The following is a 25,009-nucleotide window of genomic DNA, read 5'->3' as shown; positions in this document are numbered from 1 at the left end:
TGTATTGCAGTATGTTGGACATTCCTGCACAATAAACAGCTAGCCCACCTAAAATGCTCAAAGTGCCCTTATTAAAAGATACTGACATATAGGGTCAAATCTGTACTGGGAGGGTCATGGCATTCCTAAAATGCGTCCCACCCCGAGAGACCAATAGTTTGGAATTAAAATGTAACAGGTATTACAGTCCTAACAATAACACTGGGACAAAGATGAAACAAAAGAATTAATTTTATAAGTGTAAAAGCTTGTAGAAAAGAACGCAGCATTGCAGACATTGCTCCTCAGGAACTAAATCGCCTACATATCTCACCCTTAATAGAGAGGATACTTCAAGATCCTTGCTTGTTTATGTAACTAGCTACCGGTTTCAAGTCTGGGCCCATGCATCAGAGTGGCATGTCCCACGCTGTAGTCCAATATCCTGGATGTAATGATCATAACCAAAAAAATGTCATTATCCTGTCTGTGGGAGGAACAATAAAGTTCCTCTAAATATATCCTTGTAACCTCCTCCTCCTCCTCCTCCTCCTCCTTCTTCTTCTTCTTCTTCTTCTTTTTTTTTTTTTTTAGTTTATTGTGGTGACAATGGTTAGTAAAGTTACATAGTTTTCAAGTAAGGGGGGTGGTAGATGAGGGTAAAGGAGATCAAATATATCATGATAGAAGGAGAACTGACTCTGGGTGGTGAGTACACAATGAGATATACATGATGTAACCTTGTTCTTGGAATTGACAAATATATTACCCTTTGTGGCAAAGGACCTTTGCAGACATGATTAAGATTAAGGGCCCTGGACTTGGAGAGTACCCTGAATTACCTATGTGAGCCCAATCTCAAAACATGGATTTTTAAAAGCAGAGAACATTTCCAGACTCTGGCCAGAGAGCTATGTCACATGAGAGGGACTTTGCTGACTTTGAAGTTGACATTGAGGGGATTAGTACCCACCGAATATCCTTGTTTCTAAAAGGGAAGTTACTTTCAGATTTCAGCCAGCAAGAAAAACCTAAGTTTTGGTCCTCCATCTGCAAGGAATTGAATTCCGCTAATAAACTTAATGTAGAGAAAGACGTTCTTCCCTAAATTTTAGAAAGGAAGACAGTCTGTTTACACTTCATTTTAGTCTGCTGAGATCTGTTATCACTGACCTAAAAACAAACAAACAAACAAATAAAAAACTAAAAAAAATTGTAAAATAATAAATTTGTGTTGTTTTAAAACACTAAGCTTGTGGTAATTTATTGTAACATCAATGAAAACTAGCATGTCCACATTATAAATAATAAACTTTCCTAAGCAGAACACTTTTTGCTATATCCCATAAGTTTTGGTAGGTTGTATTTCCATTTTCATATTTTGTTTTCAGGATTTTTTTTCCTCTATTGATTTCTTCTTTGACCCATTAAACAATGGGTCAAATGTGTTGTTTGTTCACTAATGTGTTGTTTAATGTCCACATGTTTGTGACTTTTCCATTTTTGTTCTTGTAAGTAATTTCTAATTCCATACCATTATTGTCAGAAAAGATACTTGATATTATTTCAATCTTTTTGAATTTACTAAGAATTGTTTTGTAGACAAACATATGATCTATTCTGGAGAATGTTCCATGTGCACTTGAGAAGAATGTATATTCTGCTGTTGGGTAGAATATTCTGTAAATGTCTGATAGGGTCTTTGGGAGAAAATTAGATAATTACATTGGAGTCCTTGTAAGAGATAGGAGAGAGATGATCTTTCTCTCTGTCATGTGAGGATACAGCAAGGAGGCTATCTATAAACCAGGAAGATGATCTCACCAGAAACCAAATCGACTGGAATCTTGAGCTGGGACTTCTTAGCCTCTAGCATGTGATAAATACATGTTTGTTGTTTAAGCCACACATTTTATAGCAGTCTATACAAACAACTCAGAAAAAATATTTGAAAAACAGTGAGCAAAAACTGACTTCAAAAGTGATATAAACTATGAATAATACTCTACTTGTTAAAAGATATTGAATGTGTAAACCATATTTGTAAACTAAAAGTTTCAAGAAGAGAAAATTGTCCAAAGGACTAAATTGGTATATTCCATCAAATTACATAAACTATTTCAGAAAACAGAGAAGGAGAAAATGGAAATACTACCCAGTTGAATACATGAGGCCTGCGTTACCATGACACCAAAACCAGAAAAAGATATTACAAGACATGAAAACTAAGGACTAATGGCCCTCATGAATATCAATGCAAATAATCTTTAACCAAATGTTGCCAAATTAAATATAGCTATATATAAAAAAGATACTGCTCCGTGAACATGCCTTGGATTTATCTCAATAATACAATGTTGGCTTGATATTTATAAACCAATCAATGCAATTTGCTATATCAACAAACTAAAAAGAAAAAAAATCACAAGACAATCTGAATAAACGCAAAAAAACAAACAAACAATTCATTTAAGAAAATTCAACACCCTTGATGATAAAAATTTTCATCTAACTAAAATTAGAAATTCCCTCAATCTGGTATAGGACATTTATGAAAAACCAACAGCTAATATTTTACTTAATGGTAAAAGTCTAAAGACTTTCCTTCTAAAATTAGAAATACAGAAGTAATAACTATTTATCATTGTACACGATGTCCTTAACACTGCAGTAAGGCTAAGCTAAAATAAGATTAAGAAGGAGGAAAAGGAGTAGGAGAAGGGGAAGGGGAAGGAGAAAGGGAAGAAGTAAATTGTTTTTATTTGCAGACTATGGGAATATATCCATAGAAAATCCTACATAATCTACAAAATAAAACCAATACAACCTACAAATAAGTTTTGTAATGTCACAGGCTATAAGGTCAATATAAAATCAATTATCTCTATATATAACATATACATGTATTAACAAAAAAATGGAAAATAAATATAATTTATAATAGCATCCAAAAATATAAAATCATTTGAAATAATCATATCAAATGTTCTACAAGACTCTACACTTAAAACTCATTTCTGAGAGAAATTAAAGAAGACCTTGGAAAACTGAAGAGATATGCCTCTTATCTTTAAGTGGTAATGCTTTTGGTGTTTATATATTGGCAAACATGCTATGACTGCATTGAAGTTTATGTTAATTTAAGAAAATATGCTATAATATGCATCCTAAATTCAGAGGTGCTAACATGTGAGGAAAATGTACTGTAGAATCTATTTAATATGGCAATAGTGACCGTAAGGATTTATTGAGCATTTATGAAATGAAAATAATTATCTGGGTTTTAGATATATCATGTTTTCTCATTTAATCTTGTCAATATGCCTGTCTTTATTCTTATTTTACACATAACGAAACTGAGACCTGTGGTCAAATAATTGAAAATGGTCAACTTTGAATATAGGCAATCTGTCTTCAGAGCTAGAACTATAAACCACCATGTTATATTCTCTCAGTCTAGCATTCTAGATTTTCAGGAAGAAGAAATTCTTATTTCCATTACAATATTCCCAAGTGTATGGTCCCAGTGTCATAGTACATATGTAAATTACTGAAAGCCATATGTAATTTACTCAATAGGTCACAGCAGTCTCTGGCCTGAAAAAAAAAACAAAACAAAACTGAGCTTGTGGGTTATTTGCATGCCTTAAAACTTTTTCTTCATCCAATTAAATATAGTTCTTCAAAGCATAAAGTGATTGTTAGAATGCTGTACACATTTATACTTAGCCTTGGATTATGTATATTGATTGTAGAATATAGTAATTCTTATTTAATTTATTTGTGTATAAATGGGAAATAAATGCCAATAATAATAAACAGAAAACACTGACAGGGAGGAATGAATCTTAAAAGCATATGATTCTTATTCAGAGAGCTTTGGCTGATCAAATGTATGTTATATTTTTAGTGCCTGTTATAACCAAGTATTAGCATCATCCAGCAACTAGTGTGAGAAAATTCCAATTTCCCACAGCTATAGCTATAGATAGAATTGGAGACAATATCTTTTGAGGAAGCTTTCCAGCACAGATTGCAGCAGCAGGAATGTTTTTGCTCATTGTCATTTTATGTACCAGGATATGATAATAATATCATAAATTATAAGAAATGGAAAATTATTTGCATTTTACCATAAAAGTTTAATCCAAAGGAAACAAGCTGTTCTCTAATACATAGTAGAGGGAGATCTATTTATCATCAAAAGATATTTATCAAAATGAATCTCAATTAGTTTCACAAATTTGACAGTTTAAAAACTTGTAATTGAGACAATAATATTCTGATGTTATCTTAAAAAATTAAAGTGATTTGTAATCTATATAGCATGGACTCTACAAGAAAAGAGTATTTTGTCTCTGCTATTGAAGAATGATTATCAAATTTCACAAAAATGCATTCAGGTTACAATGTAAGTTAGATAAACTTTGAGATTTATGAAATATCATAAAAGCAATATGAAAATTATAATCTCTAGTGGAAAGAGGCATAAATGTAGTTAGTTAAACTAATTAACCGTTAATGCCCACATACCCTAGCAAAAGCTAAAGCATTTGGCAGCAGAAAATATCAGCCGTCCAAAAAGTTATGGGTTTAATCCTGGCGGCTAGTATTTCTGTCACTATTAGTGACAGCTTACTTACCATCTGATTAATTTTAGACCTAATTCGATTTTTTTTCACACCCAGAGTCTGTAGATCTCTATTAATCTATATTGCTGATTACCAGCACTTTTATTTCCAATAGGGTATTATTACTACTTAATATTTATTACTCATTAAAAGAGCTTTTTTTCTAGATCTGTGCCAATTTCCCTATTAAATAGTTATTGTGCAAATGCCACTAAGTGAGTAAGGATGAGGGTGAGAGAGAATGGGCAACAAGTTGTGTGTGACAGAGAGAGACATTGAAGAGAAGGAAGAAAGAAGGAGGGGGGGAAGGAACAAAATATGTTTAAAAAGCAATGCTACTTGGAATAGAGGCAAATCTATTATTACAACAGAGAGATGAAAATTGTACCATGTCCCATGGAGAGAATGCTGAGTTCGACAGTAGATGTTTCCTCAGTGACAATAACTTTCACTAATTTAATATTTAATGTGTATCAAATACTCAACTATTATGGATCAATTATTTATTCCTCATGATAACAGACTTGGACTTATCCTACACATAATGAAATGCCATTGAAAATATTAGAGCAGTCAGATAAGATGTTCAAATTTGTGATTTTAAGAGTACTTTACAATATTGACATTGGGTTATTGGAAAGCAGTGGTGATCTGGAGAGACCGGGAAGATTGCTGTCACTAATAACAAAGACAGAGCTAATAGGAGGTTACTTATACATTCGAAGAACAGAAAAGACACCCATATAACTGGAGTGCAGGTGGAGAGTGGAAAACGGTAAGAGAGAACATCAGCACGTCATCAAGGGAAATCTAGGCCATTAGAAGGACTTTGCTCTTGATTCTGCCATGAAATGATTGATGATTTTGTCTAGAGGAGTGTCATGGTCTGACATACTTCTAAAGAAGATTACTCCTAATGACACATGGATAAAAGATAGTAGAATTAGGAACAACAACAACAACAAAAAAAGCCAATTGCGAGGATATTGTCCTTATATTGGAAGAGGGACTCCTGCTCCAGAAACTATTCTTTCTCTTCGTACTGAGGGATCCACAGAGCAAGGAGAATTCCTCCAACTCCCAGAGGACAGAACCCACATCTCCTCTTCCCATTCTCTAGGCGTCTGGAACACTGGAAATCTTGATTCATCCTGACTGTTTTCCCAGTTTTTCTTTGCAAAGGCAGAATGCTCCAAGGCTCTTTGCAACGTTGGCTTCGTGGGCATACAACCTGTGGAGTGTCACAGGGTCTGGCACTCAGAAGGGCCCCTCATTTGTTTTAATGCACTGCTGTCACTGTTTAAAATTTTTAATCATTTTATCTTTGAACATGTGCTTTGAAGTGAAGTTCAGTGGAATCATCAATCTTATACATAAGCCAAGGAGATACACACAATCTGCATGTAAGTCATCCCTTGTCATCTTATTCATATGTAGGGTTCATGAAGCCCCATGGAAACAATGGATCTGCAGTGCTCAGAATTCAACAAGTTGCAAAGTGAGAATATGGGGGTCGGTGAAGGGGGGCTGACGGCCACAAAGGTCATGTTCTCAGTTCAAATAAGATCTTTGTTTACTTATAGAAAGAAGCAAATGGCATTCTAAAAAGCACAACCAAGGAACTTTATCCTATCCTTTCTGACTTCTGTTGCTTTCTGTATTAGCCAAACACAAAGAAAAATGGTAACATAGAAGCCATAGAAAGAAACAACTTTTAAATATTTAGATACATAGTATGGGGGCCTCTATTTGTACTCTTATCCTGAGCCCACATATATTCAAATGGGATCCATTGCTACATGCCAGTGGAGAGATGATTGTGGCATAAACTAGAGATGATGAGAAAGGTCTAGATGTATTTTTAAAGTAAAACAACAGTATTTGTTGTAGGAGTTGAATGTACAGTGTCCAAGAGACGCAGGTGTCAACAAAGACTCCAGGCATTTTAGCCTGTGTCATGGACATGCAGAGGTGTGTGGATGCACCAGTCTGCTCAGAGACAGTGGGTCTTTTTCCAGTTTTTGGTGATTATGAATAAAGCTATTATAAATATTGACTTACAGGATTTTGTGTGAATTAAAGTTTTTATTCTCGTAGGTAAATACCAAAGAGTGAGGTTGCCGGGTTATATCACAAGTATACTTTTAATTTTATCAGAAATTTTCAAAAGAGCCCTACCATTTTAGATTCCCACCAGCAAGTTTTAAGGATTCTAGCTGTTCAGCCATCCTGTGAGCATTTGGTAATGACAGTTTTTAGTTTTAATTTTTATCAGTTTAATATGTGTGTAGTGGTATCTCATAATGATTTTAGTATTGCTTTTCCTTAATGACTGATAACATTGAGTATCTTTTCATATGCTCATTTTCTATCCACCTATCTTCTTTGGTAAAATAAATGCTTGCGTCTTTTTGCCAATCTTTTATTGTTTTTTGGTGTTTTTTTTCTAATACTTAGTTCTTTACATATTTAGAATACAAATTAATTTTCAGATGTGTGATTTTGAAACACCTCCCAATTTGTGGTGTGTCTTTTTATTCTCCTAAAAGTATCTAACAGAGAGTAAGAGTTTTAAATTTTGATAAAGTCCAGCTTATCAACTTGTTTATTTTAGACAGTGTTTTGGGTTTTGTATCAAAGGTCAGAACTAAAGACATTATTTTGAAATAGTCAAGATGAAGATTGCTGCAAAGCTATAATACTGAGTGAAATTACCTAGGAAAATAATAAGAATAAAGAGGAGTATAGACTTGAGTACTGTTCCCTAGAGTACTCTAAATTTTACACATGAGAAAGATGAGAGCTATCCAGCAAGGAGATACAGATTGATCAGCCTGTGAGATAATGACATGACTATGAGAATGGGATGGAAGCCAATTGGTGGAATTATTTTAGAGAAGAGAGAATAGATCGGCTGTGTCAAATCTCGCTAAAAGTCAAGTGAGGTGAAGACTAAGAGCTGATGTTAGAATAACAATGAGGTGAACCACTGGTGACATTCAACAAAAAGTAAGTTTGTGGAATGGTGGAAACAAAAGCCTGACTAAGTGTTAATTCTAAAAGATACCCAGGAGAAGACAAGTATCATCCTCACTTTTGAATATGTTTTCCTCTTATATAAGTGAACAAAATAGGTAAAAGAGATTGTAGGGGTAGGATCAGGGAAATTATTGTTTTTAATTTGAGAAGGAATATATTATGTCACACTCTTATGCTTCTCTGACGATAGTATAGTAGAAAGGGAGAAAGCTAATGATATAGGAAAGACAAAGGAAATCTTGAGGAGGTTCTCTAAAAAAGTGACAGGAAATAGACCTGCATTTAGAAAGTTTGATTTTGGAACTGAGAGGACTAATTCATTTATTGAAATATGAGGGAAGGCAGAAAATGTGAGCACAGATCTGTAGATAGGTGGGTGGATTTGTTCCTAGAAACTGTAGAGGTGTTCAATTGTTTCTATTTTTTATTTGTTTTCAGCAAAGTAAGAAACAAAGTATTGAAACAATGTATTTTCTTTTATTGTGACTTTTATGCCACTATTATTGACACATCATTATGGATACATATAGACAAGTTCTCACTTTTAGGTATATTCTTCCTCGAAATCTTCAAATACTTGAGTGTTTTATTTTGAAATATTTTTTAAGTTTAGAAAAGTAGCTATCATTCCTATGCATGATTTTGAGTTATAAAACATATCTAATGCTGGCTCAGGGATCACCTCCTGCTAGATGTGCTTATTTAAAAGTAAAATAACTTAATTTGCCAAGTCCCTTCTCACCCCTTTAGTGGCCTTATCACATGGAACTAATCAGGTTTCCCCTCCCAGGTTATATCTCTGTTCTGAAAACAAAATTGTCAGTTTTCATGAGTTGTAAGCAATAGAAAATAATGGTGCCAATCATCAGTGCCATCACTCTGGACTAGATTTGTCATTGTTCTGACATTGCAGTGTACAGAAATAAATCACTGCCACCAAGATACACGTAAACCAAATCTGGAACTTCCCAATTGGATTAACTTTCTATGGATTCCCTAGACCACACCCTTCAGTCATCTGGGAGCAGTAGTTAACAATACAGAGGTACTTCTATTTACCTAGATCCAACCAGGTTAAGGAGACTTTTGTTTTATAAGAATTTATCAAAGAGACAAAAATGTGACTGTGAGAACAAGATAATAGTACCAAGCAAAGAGATATTTGCTGGGCAACTTATTTGATCACCCCTTGGACTATTATTGGTAGTTCAATATATGCTCAATAAAACAAGTTCATTCATATAGAAGATAAATTATTAATATTAAAAACACAAATGTTGACCCCAAATCTTTAAACATGAGAATTTTTTTGTTTTTGTTTTATTGTCGTGCATTTGTTTTATCAAAAACCATATCATCATAATGAATTCTATGGAAGACATAGAAAATATAAAATATGTTTCAAAAAAATTTTCCTGGTTATTTGGGATTTTCTTCATACTATTTCCCTATCTTGGAAATTCACAAGTCTGAAAAATGTGTTAAAGGTCCTGATAAGCCATTTAATAAAGAAATCCATTTAACTCTGTTAACAAAGTGTTGCTCAAATTTACTGCCTTTTATTTTTTGTAGCGTCTCCATAGCAGTCTAGATATCTGTCATCTTTCTCCCACAGAATAGGGGTTTCTTGGCACTCACGTTACAATTGCTAATTCACAAGTATTGTAAATGTTGTAGGACCAAAATATTTAGTATTAGAAATTCTTACCTAACAATATTTTTGGAAGTTAAACAGTTTACAATGGAGGTAAAGCAGGGAATTAGCATTTAGATGCAATCCACAAAATCAGAGTTGTCTAACTTAAAGTGCTGTCAAATATATAGTTATGGAATAAGAAATATTAAAAATAGTTACTTTTGAGTAGTTTATAATATTAAAAGAATCCTCAAATGTTAAATGGCATGAGATTTATAATTAAAAAAAGAGAGAGGTTTATCATTTGTTGATGAAGACACAACTAACAAATTGAATAGTCCAATCTAGAATTTGCCAAATATAAAACATGAGGCAGGAGTTGTGAAAATATAGACAATTTTGGGTATTTTCATAATATATGGTGTCATGTGGCATGTTGGGAGTGCCAGTAGAAGGCTCGTCTCCCACCCCACTACATGAAGTCTCCCCAGGAAACAAGCAACGTCTTCATGTACCCAGACAGTGTTGTCTTACCCTCCTCCTACTCTTGACTTTTAAGACCTAGATTCTTTGACATCATCAGACAATTAACTTTTTTATTCAGAATATTACCTGGGACTGATAGGTCCTGATATCTCTTTCATCAAATATCAAATATTATGCAATCTGAAATACAATCATAACCTACTAAAATAAAAGCGTCTATATATAATTGAGAAATGGAGACTGTCTTAAGGATTTTGAAGATCTTTCTGATTTAAACTTTTAATTTTATTCACATTGACACTGGATCTGGCAAAGAACAATATTAAGAACATAAAAAAAAAAAAATATTGACTTATGTCATCAGAAAAGTAATGTTCCAATATGTCAGAGTAATATAGAACATGTTAAAAGTATTTTTTTCCACTCAAAATAGATTGTGCTGAACAAGAAAAATCTTGTAAGTTAGCATCAGAAGTTCCAACGTAACTTTCAGATAAAATCCCTCTAATTAGAGAATGTGTTCTTTTTTTTTTTTTTTTTTTTTTTTTTTGCCAAATTAGATGAATAGATTCAATACACTTTTTGTGGTTACTGTTTTTTTTACTTCTTTGTATAGATAAGATATATTGACCGGCTCTACTGAAAATTGCAGTATCAGTAGAAAACCCAACTTTGTAACAGTGAGTCTTCTACATAGAACATAGTGCCTTCAAACAGATGTGAGATCTCTCCTGGCAGTGAGAACTTCAAAGCTGAATAATGTCACAAAGAGTGGAATGTGGCATCAGCAAAGTCATTCAACTGCTCGGCATACCGTATATTTACTCACAAAATAGAGATTATGTATCAGGCAATAAAGCACAAAATCTTGAAGAGATTCATTATTGCTTTTGATTTTCCTGATTGCTTATTAACTGACTCTCTTCAGCCACCTGGTTGTTCTAAATGAACAGAATCCACTTGTATTCTACGTGATTATTGGCACAGTGATTGAAAGAGGGAATCATTCCAAGAATTTATTTAGTATGCCCTTGACCATGTTAGAAGCAACCAATAAGGAGGGTAACTTGCTGAATAGCGCCCATTACGCTTGATACATCTGCAAATAACAGAAAATTGAAAGATTGTAAACTAATACAATAACTACAAGAACACTCTAATGAAGCATTTCTTATATTTAATTTCTCAGTGGGCACAAATCTGGAGATCAGACAATGAGTATTTGACACCTGCACCTCTCCTAGAATCCTACTTAAAATGATTTTAACTCTAACCACCAGAAAGCAATATTACTTTTACTTTAGCTAGCATACCTAAACTTTAGCATTCCTCAAGGGAGATACTTTTAATTATCCTAGTGATTCTTATAAACTACCTCATTTTAATGTTTAAATACTTTTCAAACAAAAGCTTCGATATTATGACTAATAGCCCTAAGGGATTTTTTACATACCTTTATCCCAGCAGTACTGTTGTGTCTCTAACATGTGCTCTTCCCATTTAGTTAAAGATCTGGGTTGTTTTTAATGTCCACGCCCAGCTTTTTTCTAAGATGAAATACAGTCAGATTATTACTGGGGCACTGTCAAGTCCACCTCAACACCGTTCCCATGACTTATTTCCTACCAAATTTTTTCATGTAGAAGGACAGAGGAAAGGGAGGTAAATGTTAAGCTAGGCATTCCATAGTACAGTTAATTCTATAGTAATCTCCACCTAGCCTGATTTTAATGGCCCTAACCTCTTCCCAGTCAAACAGGCATTCTATTTATATGTAGGTCCTCAATTCTCTTTTCTAGGTCCATGGTCCCTGGTAATTGTTAAAAGTTAATAGTCTCATTATAGAAAATTATCTCAATGAATCATCTCAATTCCAATAGGTCAACTATGACTAGATATGTTGCATTACCTACAAATGCAGACTTAATGTTGCCAAAATGGCAGTCTTCCCAATAGAATACCTTCTGCCAAAAGAGGTACATGTCAAGTCATTGACCAAATTATCATTCTTATATAACCTTTACATTTAAGCTTTAATCATCCCTTTTTCTGATGAGACATTAGCCTTAAAAATGGAAAAAAAAAAAAAAAAAAGAGGGAGGGAGGAGAATTTTAAAAGAGGACAAATGAGTTTTCTATTCTTTTTATTTTGTGTTTCTCTATATTGTAAAGTCTTGCAATTTTTCAAAAACTGTCAGAGCTAGCTCATAAGTTCTAGTGTAAAATAAAATCTCCTTAAGAGAAAAATATAAGGTTCATTTTAACTGTATATTTCTCAGAGAGCATGGTGTTTAAAATACAGATAGCATTCTAAAAGTATAGTAATTTTATAGGCTTGGGAATAAAAGGCTATAAGAGAATGTCAAGCTGTAGGTTTCAATGTGTCATTGAAGTAAAAGATGATGGATTATTCCTATCAGGATACTAGAAACTATATTCTTCTTTAAGCGAATGCACATTCTCAAAGTCCAGCAATCAGGCTTCTATAAGCTTCTCCAGTGTTCAAAGGTTGATGCAGTTCAACAGAGAGCAATAATTTTGCATCATCTGCCTTTAGATACAAAAACTTTAAAAGTTTTTCTTTTGTTATCTGAATGTACAACTATGAGGGAGATAGCCTAGAAATTAGATAGTAGATAAATCTTCTAAGTCTTCAAAGAGTTTTTCTAATGTTAAAATTGGTTTGTTAGGGGCGTTTTAGTCATGTGATATCTTAGTGTTCCTCCAGAGATTTGCATTTCTCACCCAGAATTATAATTGTGATGCTACTTAGCATTTTAATTTTTTTTCATCGAATGAAAACATGTATTTGATTTTTTTCCCTTATTTTCAGTTGCCACTCTTCAAAGCCTTAGTGGAAGAAAAATTAATTACATATGCCTGTTCTACACAAATAATGGATTGGGAAGGTGGGCCAAGGAACCATTTTTGAAAGCATTTTGATAAGGGAAGGAGGAGAAAAGTGTTCTAAATACATAAATTAAAATTTTTATAGCCAAGGAAAGAATATTTAACTTCTTTTGTTATGAAAATTTATGTGTGTTCTCTTTCTGTCTTTAACTACCTGCATTGTTCATTCATTCATTTATTCATTCATTCATTCATAAATTCAACCAATATTGATTGTGTGACCACTACATGATAGGAATTCGGTTACATTATGGAATAGAGCAGACAGTGTTCTTGCCCTAATAGACCTTACAATTGAAAAATCAAATTTGTTATAGGAAGGAAGTCTTCTCACACAGTCTGTACTCCCAATACGGGTTGTATCACTTCTCTCCCTTCACATTTCTCTTCACTTCTCACTTCACATCTCTAAAAAAAGATGATTCTGCACACTAAAATTCAAACCTATTTTTCAGTTATTAATGTTGGGACGCCAGTTTTTAATGCACATATGTATTTCTATTGTGGAAGAAAATAAGGATAGAGTCTTTGAGGGTATAAGGAAGAAAACTAGAATGAAACCATGTAAGGGAAAAGGTGTAACACGAGAGGCCTAGCAGATGGGATATAAGAAGTCAGGGTCAGTGGAAGCGCCACTGAGTGACCTTGGCTCCACAACTTTATCAGCTAACTACTTAGGAGAATAGCTTTTATCAGTGCCCAAGACTTTCCAACTTGTCCTCTGAGAATGCTGATAGTGGACCAGTGTTACAGAACTCTGGGTTGCTTATATGCTCCCATATGTAACTGGGGAGAGCTGAACAGACAGGTTTAAGAGTCCTGAGTTGTGACAGTGGTTAATAGAGCCTCAATTATGCTTTTAGCAGAGCATAGCAGTTAAGTTGTGGGTTCAAATTATGGCTCAGGCACTTACCAGCTGTGAGCTCTTTGGCAGTTACTTAACATCTCAGTTCTTTAGTTTCCACAAGTGTAAATGGGGATAATAATGTCTTGCTAATAGGGTTGTTGCAAAGAATAAATGGATTGCCATATATATATATATATATGGCAATCCATTTATTCTTTGCAACATATATATATATATATATATATATATATATATATATATATATATATATGGCAATCCATTTATTCTTTGCAACAACCCTATTAATGCTATTTATATATATATATATATATATATATATATATATATATATATATATATATATATAATATATCTTACAGTAGAACTTATGACATGAGCAGATGTTACTATTATCTTCTTGCCCCCAACTATGTACATTAATAATAGCATTAATTTCCAGAGAGCTGACATTTTGGTAAGGAATCTTACCCTCATTTTGCATTTTTTCTTCCTCCACAGCTCCAGCATCTAATCCATTATTGAGTCTTATGAGTCCTTTTAACATTTCTAACTTCCATACTGCTGATAACATGTCAGTGGAATGAGCCACCTGGCAATAACTTGGAAAGATCACAGAAGGGACAAAATTATGATTGACCATCTCACAGATCAATGGAACTCTAAACCTGTGCTAATAGGGTCGCTTTAAAATCCTTCCAGGAAATTTTTCAAGTATAACTGCATTGATATTTGTAATGCCCAGTTGCTGGGTGGATTTGAACTAGAATGCCTGCATAATGTTTTATTATTCATGCATATTTTAAGGAAAAAGACACATCGTTATAGGCTATGTTGTATTAGGCACACTTCCCAGAATACTGTAAAATGAAACTCAATTGATAATAAATAGGTGATGCAGATGCCACATAAAGTTACATTTTAACTAGTATTTTAATTATTTACCATTAAAATTAAAAGTTTAAAATGATAAAATTTGAAGCCATTATATCTCATTTTTGTGGTCAGTATGGTTATTTCTGTATATTGGCTTTGGAAAGTATGCTTAGGTGGATCTGGAACTGCATGATTGTATTTGTTCAGTGTTAGCAGAAGACATGTATTTACAGTTAATTACCATTTAATGAATTACCTCCCACTATAAAAAAAAATTGGATAAAATATAAGTATATAAAGCAAGCAGTTTCAAATATAAGGCAATAGGCAGAACAGACCTTGATTTCTGAGGTAAAGGAGGAGAGCTCTACAATCTCCCCTTCTCTCTGCCTAGAGGCAATTTCTGGACCACAGTGATGGGAAAAGAATGAAAACAAAACCTGGACAATTTGATGATTTGAGGGGGTGCAGAACAGAGTTTGGAAAGATGAAGGGAGCTAGGTTTTGTAGGTCAGATTATTCCAAGAAATCATACAGAGGCAGAGACAGAGCTCCAGAAATCTGCTTAGGGTTTCCCTAGAGTCTTTGGCTGAATAGCAATCTGCGCATTCACAGAATAAAAATTCAGGAGGCCAGGCAAAAACAACTCAATAGGGCCATGAGTCAGCCAAGTTCCCAGAGGCTAAAGACACCTCAGGGAAGCCAGGAGATATTCAGGAGCGAACACAGAAGAGATCCTTGAGATTCTTGGATTTGTGAGTTTATAGTTTCAAGCGAACTTGGAAAGTTTTTAGGCATTTTTTTCCCCAATTTTGTTTCTGTTTCTCTTCTTTCTCTGTTTCTGGGATTCCAAGTGTGTGTGTGTGTGTGTGTGTGTGTGTGTGTGTGTGTGTGTGTCTATATGTACCATGTTTCCCTGAAAATAAGACCTAGCTGGACCATCAGCTCTAATGCATCTTTCAGAGCAAAGTTAATATATAAGACCCGGTCTTATTTTAATATAATTTAAGAGCTGGTCTTATTTTAACATAAGACCAGGTCTTATATAACATAATATAATATAAGAGAGGGTCTTATATTATTTTTTGCTCCAAAAGATGCATTAGAGTTGATTGCCTGGCTAGGTCTTATTTTCGGGGAAACACAGTATAGTAATATTTTCCCTCAGTTCATTGCTTTTTTCAGTCTTCTTTCTTTCTGTGCTTTAAGTTGCATAATTTTATTTCAGTGTAAAATGTCAGTTAAAAAAAAAGAAAGCAAAAACAAAAAATACAGCAAGTCAATTAGGATTTTTCCAAGGAAAGTAAGGTGACAGCAGACATAATTTATTAGCATAATTTTAATATTAATAAATTAAATAATACATTATATAATCATAATAGAAGCATAAAAATGATTTGATATTTTTCATCAACCACATACAGTTTTAATCTTAGCAAGATAGATAACTATGACACACCTACTACATGCTATGTAGCCACAAATCATGTAGCCACAAATAAACAAAATTGAGAGAGAGAGAAAGAGGAGAAAGGAAGGAAAGGAAGAGAGGGAGGGAGGAAGGAAAGAAGGAAGGAAGGAAGGAAGGAAGGAAGGAAGGAAGGAAGGAAGGAAGGAAGGAAGGAAGGAAAGAAGGAAGGAAGGAAAGAAGGGAAAAGAGAGAAAGGAGAAGGAAAGTGGGGGAGGTGGGAAAGAAGAGGATGGAAGAAGCGTAAACTAACTGCATTCCTGGAGTATTTTACTTACTGGCTGGAGGTTGGGGATAAGACAGTTCATATGAACACAATAATACATTATGATAAAAAGGAGATAGATTTTTCAAGTGGTTAGGAAAAGAAAGGTTAATGGAACATGAAATTCTGTGCAGAGTATACCTTTTAAAAATAACTTTATATTATAGAGCAGTTTTAGTTTTATGATAAAATTGAGAGGAAGCAACAGAGATTTTCCGTAAATACCCTGTTCATGCATGTGGGTAGCCTCTCCCTTTGCCAACTTTCAACTCGACAGAGGTTTACCAAGGATGAACCTACATTGACACATCATAGTCATGCAAAGGTCATTGTTTAGTTATTACCTTAGAATTCACTCTTGGTGTAGTACATTATATGGGTTTGCACAAATATATAATGACTTATATCCATGATTATATCATGCAGAGTATTTTCATGGCCCTAAAATTCCTCTCTGCTCTGTCCCAGTCCCCACACCCATTGCAACCGCTGAACTTTTTATTATCTCCATCCTTTTTGCCTTTTCCATAACATCATATAGTTAGAATCATAGGGTATACAGCCTTTTCAGATTGGCTTTTTTTCATTTAAGAATATGCATTTAAGGTTCCTCTGTGTCTTTTTATGACTTGATAAATTGGTCTTTTTTAACATTGAATAATATTTTATGCTCTGGACGTGCCACAATTTATCCATTCTCCTACTGAAGACCATCTTAGTAGCTTCCAAGCTTGCAATTATAATAAAACTGTTATAAACATCTGTGTGTGGGTTTTGTGTGCAAATAAGTTTTCATCTCTTGGGTAAATATCAGAGTGTTATTGCTGGGTCCTATGATAAAAGTATGTTTAGTTTTGTAAGAAATCACCAGACTGTATTCCAAAGTAGCTGTACCATTTTGCATTCCCACTACCAATGAATAAGAGTTCTTGTTGCTCCACATTTTCACCAGCATTTGGTGCCAGTGTTCTGGATTTTGACCATCCTATAATAGGTGTGAAGTGGTATCTCACTGTTATTTTAATTTGCATTTTCCTGATGTCATAATATGTGGATTATTTTTATATGCATATTTATCATGCATATATTTTCTTAGGTTAGATGTCTGTCTTTCACAGAGCAGATGTTTTAAATTATAATTTAGTACAGATTATTAGTTATTTTTTTCATGGATCATGCCTTTGGTATTATACCTATAAAGGTATCATGATATAAGGGCATCTAGATTTCTCCTAGGTTATATTTTAGGAGTTTTATAATTGTGTGTCTTAAATTTAGGTTTATGATCTATTTTGAATAAATTTTTGTGAAGGGTGTTAAGTCTGTGTCTAGATTTATTTTTCTGCATAAGGATGTCCAGTTGTTCCAACACTGATTGTTTAAAGAGACTGTCCTTGCTCCATTGTATTACCTTTTCTCCTTTGCCAAAGATCAGTTGCCTATATTTTAGGGGCCAGTTTTTTATGCTCTCTCTTTTGTTCCATCCATCAATATATTTGACTCTTCTTTTACCAAAATACCACTCTGTCTTATTACTGTAGCTATATAGTAAGTCTTGACTTTGGGTAGTGTCAGTCTCCCAACTTTGTTCTTCTTTAATATTGCTCTGGCTATTGTGTGTCTGTTGCCTGTTCACATAAACTTTAGAATCAGTTTGCCAATATCCACAAAAATGTCTTAATGGGATTTTGATTGTTATTGCATTAAATCTATAGTTTAAGTTGGGAAAACTGATACCTTAACAATATCGATCACTCCCATTTGTGAACATAGACTAGATATTCATTTATTTAGTTGTTTGGTTTCATTCATTGGAATATTGTAGTTTTTCTAATACAGATCTTGTATATATTTTGTCAGATTTATAACTATTTCACTTTTGGGGTTACTAATGTAAATTCTGTTATGTTTTTTTTTGTTTTTTTTTTTTACTTTATATTTCACTTGCTGATTGTTGATATATAGGAAATCAATTGAATTCTACATATCAACTTTGTATCCTTCAATCTTGCAATAATTGCATATTCCAGGAGTTCTTTTGTCAGTTCTCTAGGATTTTCTACCTAGATGATGATGGTGTATGAAAACAAAGACAGTTTATATTTTCTTTCCTATCTATATGCCTTTTATTTTCTTGCCTTATTCATTTAGCAATGAAAAGGATTGGTGAGTGTGACATTCTTGACTTGTACCTGTTATTAGAGAGAAAGCTTCAAGTTTCTCATCATTAAGTATGACGAAATATTTTTTTGAAGATAGTCTTTATCAAGTTTAGGAAGTTTTCCTCTATTCATCGTTTATTGAGAGTTTTTATCATCAATGGATGTTGCATTTTGTAAATTATTTTTCTGCATCTATTATTATGATTATGTGATTTTTCTTCTTTAGCCTGTTGATGTGATGAATTATGTTAATTGATTTTCAAATGTTGAACCAGCTTTGCACCTCTGAGATAAAGCCCTCTTAGTCATGATATATAATTATTTTTATACATTACTGAATTAGGATTTTTGTGTTTATGCTCATGAGAAATATTGATCTGTAGTATTCTTGTAATGTCTGGTTAATGTATGAAGGCAAGTAATACATGAACAAAACATAAGCACACTTTTCAAATAAATGTTAGAGACATAATGCAAATACTTGCCAACTTAAATTTATAAACTATTTTCTATGAATTTCTTCCTTTGTTTTTAAAGTAAGATAACTGTTAAGGTAGCACTTTTTTGGTGTGTTGGTAAATATCTTTCCTCTCTTATGATTATCTGCACTGTCCTTTAGTCTATATTTTACATCTATTACTTAGCTACATGTACTGCTTACCTCATAAGAATATCATCAAAAGAAAAATGAGATCAATATTGTGAAAGTACTTCCAGCACAGAAAAAATAAAAAATAAATGTAACATATGATTACCATTACCATTATTATTATCCATTAGAAAGCCAGATATGCTTCATCTAAGCGCTATGTAAATGAATGACTTTAAAAGAAGTTGTTTAATGTTTCTCTTAGACAAGCCTTAAATCATGGTGCCAGTATATTTTTTTTCTTTAATTGTAAAATAAAGCAACTCAGAATTTTACTTGCCTTTTCTTGTCATATAATGTTTACATGCTCATTTTCCTCCTGTATGATGACTTTAATATATGTTTGTGTAGTGATTTCCATTTACTAGGTGCTTTACAATCAATTATAAATCAATATTTCTTCAACATATGCAATAACTTAATAAATGTCAAAAAGCATTGTATGTATGATGATGGGACAAAAGGGCCTTTTTCTTAGATTACTTATAAATATAAAAAATCAATAAGGAAAGTAAGTTAGTTGCAAGTAAGATTGCATAGTCAGTGGCAGAGCTGAAATTACAACTCAGATTTCTAGCTTTTATCATCTGCACCAGTGCTTCTTAAACTAGAATTTAGCAACCCTGCTGGGCAGTTTTTTATGCTTTAGAAGCACAGCTTCTGTTGTGATATTGGGACAAAATCTAAAATGACAAAATCAGATATAAATAAAACATAAGCATAGTGATCATACTTTCTACCCTGGAAACAAACAAATACCTCATAGAATCTCAGTGTTCTTTGGAACATGGCTTAAAAAATAATAGCGTAAACCATTGCACACAAAAGTGTGTTATGGGCAATGCTTGAGTTCACTTAGAATATAATTTAATTGGTGTGTGAGGAAAAAATGAAGTCCATATATTATTTTTATTTTTTTTTAACTGAAGGACATCACAGAACATGTGATATGCTCATTTGCAGTAGGAATTCTCAAAATGGATTTAGTTTGTGATATGCCTCCCAAATATTTAGCCATAGAATCATTTTATTAAAAAAAGAAATCTATTTAACACAAATGGTCCTCTGGTATGGACTGAGTATTTATGCCCCCCCAAAATTCATATGTTGAAGACTAATCCCCAAAGTGATGGTTTTTGAAGGTAGAACCTTTGGGAGGTAATTAGGACATGAGTGTGGAGTCCTCATGAAGGGGATTAGTGTCTTTATAAAGAGAGACACAAGAGAGATGTCTCTTTTTTTGGCCACCCAAGGATGTAAAGAAAAAGTGGCTGTTTACAAGCCAGGAAGTGGGCTCCCATCAGAACTTGACCATGCTGGCATCCTGACTTCCAGCCTCTAGAACTGTGAGAAATAAACATTTGCTATTTAAGCCATTCAATCTAGGGTATGTTGGTAAAGCAGCCTAAACTGACTAAGACATCTTCAGACCACAATTTAAACTAAATATTGATATTTACACCGTGTGATCTACTTATGAGTTATGATAAAATTTAGAGTAGGCTATTATGAAATGATAAGAAGTAAATTATAAAGTTTAAGTACTAAAGTTTCATTTGTCAGTTTTTACATTTATTATTTATTCAAAAAGTTGAATATTCAAGTCCTATTATTTTTTTAAAATAAAAAACAATGGGCATGTGTTTAGAAGTATGATGGCTTCTGATATTCGTGACTCTAATTTATTTATTGACACTTATTAACAAAGATTCAAGAAAGTGATCCTTTACACAATATTTATTATCTTGGTTGACCATTTGTTCCCAAACACAGTTCATTGGAAAAATCTATAGAACTATTAAGAATAAGAACTTCTGCTCTAGTATGTTAGAAACAGAACCTACATTTTTTTTTAACAAATATCCAAGTAATCTGTTGAATTTAGAAACTATGAAATCTAAAATTTTGTGAATAGTCTTTGGCAAGAATTATCAAATGGAAAGCCAAGCAAAAGATTCTCTGCTGTCTAAATCTGTCTCACCCTCTTCATCTCCCTTCAGGATTTGAAGGGTTGATGTAGCTTCTAGTCAAATAAAATAAAACAAAAATTAGATCATTTTGTTTCCCCAATCATCTCTTCTTCCTACCAATTTCTCATCAATCAGAAAGGTTTTCTTTACCTGTCTAGAAGAGATTCTTATATGCCACCTCCTTTTTTTATGAGATAGTGTTTGCCTTCCTGTCTCTACTTAGAGCTACAATGTAAGAATGGTGACCTGGAATATGGTTTACTCTGGAGAAATGAAAACCCATCAGTTTAATCAGTTTAGTGTTTACAAAGTATAATTTCCTTTGAAACTTCATTCTTTCACAGATACACATTGAACACCTACTAGGTACAGAGCACAATTCTAATACAGGGACAATGGTATCCTGCCTTAAACAAATTAGGTCACACACAAATTGCCGTAAACATATTGTAAGTTCTAAAAGTATTTCACTTATAATGAGATTTTGACTCATTTCAATGAGTCAAATGTAATTGTCTATCACCACTAAATTGAATAAACAATTATTTAAAAAAAAAAGATTTTGTAAACAATACCAGTATTTCATTCTATTCTTTGGGTATTCTTGTGTATCATCACTAGATGAAATAACTAAGTAATTTTGTTTATATGAAGGTATTCATTTGCATTGCAGTGTCTCTTATAATTATTTTATTTTTTGATAGAAGGAACTCAAAAACTGATGTCATTCAGTATTTGTAAGTTTTCATACTTTTATATATATATATATATATATATATATATATGTATGTATGTATATGTATGTATGTATATATGTATATATATAATTTCCCAACCTTAATTTTAATCAGCAATTTTATAGAGAATTTGGTACTGTTTCCTCTTAAATCTCTGCTTACATTATGTGCTATATACGTTATACTTTTAGCATGGGATATTAGTGCCAAAATAATTAAGAGTACAAACATTAAGAAAGCACTGATAGGAAGAGATAGATAAGCTTTTTCTCCTGATAAAATAAGAAAAATAACATGAACTCAGCTTTATGAATTGTTTACCATGTGCCATATGCAGCACTGAATGTTTTACATCATTATTTCATTTAACACTTAACATAATCACATGTTACAGATGAGGAAACTAATATATATATCATTACATAACTAATATAGTGTTTTATATCTAGCAAGTGGTAGAGCCTGGACTCAAAACTTGTTCTGTCAGTTCACAGAACCTACATTTTAACCAATAAGACAAACTGTCTGAAAAATTGTTAGTGGAATGTTTTTGCTTGTTTTGTTTTTAACTTTTAGCAAAATAGAACACTTTGTTTTGCAGAACGCACTGTTTCCATGAGAAAAGATTGTTTTTTTTCCTTGGAAGCTATAATTATTTCCAAACTATGCTATGAATAAGACATTTCTAGTAGGAACCAACAGGTAAATGGCTGTTACTCTGAAAATATAATCAGGAAAAGACACAGCTCTTGACTCCACATTGTCTTTCCAAAAGTAGCCATTCTCTTGTATCAAACAAATTCAACCTCCTCTGTAAAGTCTTCCATAACAACTCTGTGTACTAATAGATCTTCATTTCCTTTGGACCCTGATAGCTAGCTGTGATGTTTTTCCTACCCCACATTTCACTTCCCGTGACTATCTCATTTAAAAATTTTGGAGGCTCTAACCTGTATCTGTACATATTTTGTACCTAGTCCCATATTATGTGTAGTTGCCTTTTAGAACATATGGCCCATAGGAACACATGAGAATTTGTTCTACTCTTAAGTGACACTGAATGCCAAATGAAAATATCTTTTTAAGCTGGTCTCTGTTTGCATCTATCTCATTTAACTTCTAATAATTAGGTCAAATTTTTGTAGATCTCCATGAACACTTTCTTCATACCCAGTATTACTTATATTTGTTCTTCTGAGCCTTCACGGGGTAACATCCTAGGCAAGGAGATCAAGAAATATTTTGTTGTTTATTGCTCTCATTTCTCTATTAAGTTCCAATCCGTTTTGCTTCTTACATAATTTTCCTCTATAACTATCAAAGGACCATGTCTGAGATAGTGACAAAGGTGACACATTGAAACTAGGATACATTCAGCTTAATCTCTGACTGATTTACATCAGTCTTCACACTCAAACTAGAGTACAAATTTCAAAGACAAAAGAGGCTTATTCAGCTATTACGTACATGAAGCATCAGGATTTGAAATATTGAACTAAATGTATGCTAAGAGGCAATTCAATGTGAATTTTTCTTTATAACAATATGATAATTTATTATTTAAATATACTTGATTCACTCCATATTCTATGCATCCACTAGATGTTAAATCCTTATGTGTCCATTCTATACAGGGACTTAACAGGAGTACAAAGAGGCCGAGGTATATGGGAATTCGCTCTATGGAACTACTACAATATAGTTAACTACAGAGGTGAAAATTTCTTCAGCGAATCTTCATGATGGTCATTTTTTTTTTTTAAATTCTCTTCTGAGAGAAACTAATTCTTTATGAAGGGAAAAAAACAATTTAGTAGGTGCTAAGTGAAAATAACAATACTTCCATCACTTATATGTTTTTCATGTACCAACTTGTGAAACAAGGCTTATCACCTCATTTTACAGATAAGAAGCTGATGTGGATAAAACTGCCCAAGTCAGACAACTGATCAGACACCAGGCCTGTCTGGGTATAAGACCTACACATTTTTCATTGTACCATTCAGTGTATATTCAAGCTCATTCCAAAAGATATAATATTTTAAAATCCTCACTCTCATGGATTATATATTATTTACCTGGCCATCCACTCTGCAATTATACCATGACTACAGTGTAGTGGATTCACTGCTTGTGAACCAGTATAATGTGCATTTATATCACTGTCTGTCTTTCCCAAACTAACATTAAAACAAGTTTCCTCGTTTGGCAATTTGCCTTAGGATATTAGAAAACGCTTATAGTATTACCTCACACATAAGAAGGTTGAGAGAAAGTGATCTCTAAGATGGAACTTACCAACCACATATACCCACTTTTTCTCACATATACCCACTTTTTCTCACACATATCCACTTTTTTTCACATATATCCACTTGAACAATGTTTCAGCCAGTGATGTGATGGGTAAGAAGTATTAAATAAAACTGCAAACATTTTTTACCATCCTGAGCTGGTATTTTTGCCTCATAATCTCAAAATGGCTTGGAGCTTTCAATATTGAAACTGTAAGCAGGAAGAAGGCATAGAAGTCACCTGACATATCAACAGGATTCTTGGACTACATTCTGAATACAGAGCCTAAGTAACTTTGTAATTATTTATTGGGAAAGAATTTTAAAGTAAGAAGTAGTGGTCTCTCTGTATATCCTTAGCACGACACACTTATGATTTGGAGCATTTTTTCTTCTAGGTTTTGTTTAAATTACTTTCACTGGTATATGAAAATTAATTGTTTCTTTAATTTTAGACACCTGACACTTCCACTAAAATCTGCGCATTTTCTACATGACTACCAAAAACCATAACTTTTGAGGCTTCAGTTAAATTTAGAGTTTACGCTACATTCCCAGTAGTGTCGGCTTCCTCCCTGGGTCCTGATGCAGTAGTGTGAGCCATCCTTTGCCACATTCTCTCCAGCCCCTGATATTGAAACGCGATGGTTTTTCTTTTTATTGCTTTTAAAGTAATATGAAAATATAGAAAAAAAGATATGTATGTTTTTAAATATTCCCACTCTGCAGAAGTAATGTTTGATACATTTTGATGATGTTTATTTCTAGGCTCTTTGTAAGAAATGAAAGATTGTAAGTATTTCTACGGTACTCTTTAACAACTCCCAACCCTCACATTCCCATCCGCATATAGGCCATCACTTTCATTATTTTGATATGTATAATATGTTCTGTTATTTTACTTATATATGTTTGTATCCATAAATGATGTTTCTTTTCATGGTGTCCTTAAAACTTTAATTAATTAATAAAAAATGGGAACTTTGTATATTTATAAACCACTTCTCTGGGTTATTCCATATGGCTTTTGCTAATTTATCAT

This window comes from Rhinolophus sinicus, chromosome 14 (genome assembly GCF_057876585.1).
Source record: "Rhinolophus sinicus isolate RSI-liver-muscle chromosome 14, RSI-T2T, whole genome shotgun sequence".
NCBI lineage: Eukaryota > Metazoa > Chordata > Mammalia > Chiroptera > Rhinolophidae > Rhinolophus > Rhinolophus sinicus.
The sequence above is the reverse complement of the archived record's forward strand: the minus strand, read 5'-3'. Positions refer to the sequence as shown.